The sequence below is a fragment of the Penaeus monodon genome, chromosome 23 (genome assembly GCF_015228065.2).
Source record: "Penaeus monodon isolate SGIC_2016 chromosome 23, NSTDA_Pmon_1, whole genome shotgun sequence".
In the NCBI taxonomy this organism is placed as follows: domain Eukaryota; kingdom Metazoa; phylum Arthropoda; class Malacostraca; order Decapoda; family Penaeidae; genus Penaeus; species Penaeus monodon.
Genome location: NC_051408.1, coordinates 18707468 through 18707720, shown reverse-complemented (window position 1 = coordinate 18707720; position 253 = coordinate 18707468). Strand labels below are relative to the sequence as shown.

The 253-nt window shown below is 45.8% G+C and overlaps 1 protein-coding gene across 1 annotated transcript in view; it reads left to right on the top strand.

Annotated features, from left to right (window-relative positions):
- The window catches only part of LOC119587863 (cGMP-dependent 3',5'-cyclic phosphodiesterase-like), an 88205-nt gene that overhangs the window by 1343 nt on the left and 86609 nt on the right, over positions 1 to 253 (top strand). The window lies entirely within an intron of this gene.

The window sequence follows — 253 nt, the reverse complement described above, 5'->3', positions numbered from 1 at the left end:
TAAAGCCTTAGTCGATGCTATTCAGGGGGACTTAGGATTGCTCATAAAACGTTTTTCCCCCGGGGGTTGCCAAAGGAACTTGCCAAATCCCCCAAAAATTAATAAGGGCGGCGGGGGAAACCCCCGTAAAAAAAGGACGTGCTTTTTTGTTGCCGGGCCCCTTTCCCCCCTTTCCCTTTGCCGTTACTTTTTTTCTCCCCTTTTTCAGGATAGAGCATGATTGGTAAAATTTTGGTGTTAAATAATGTGGGTA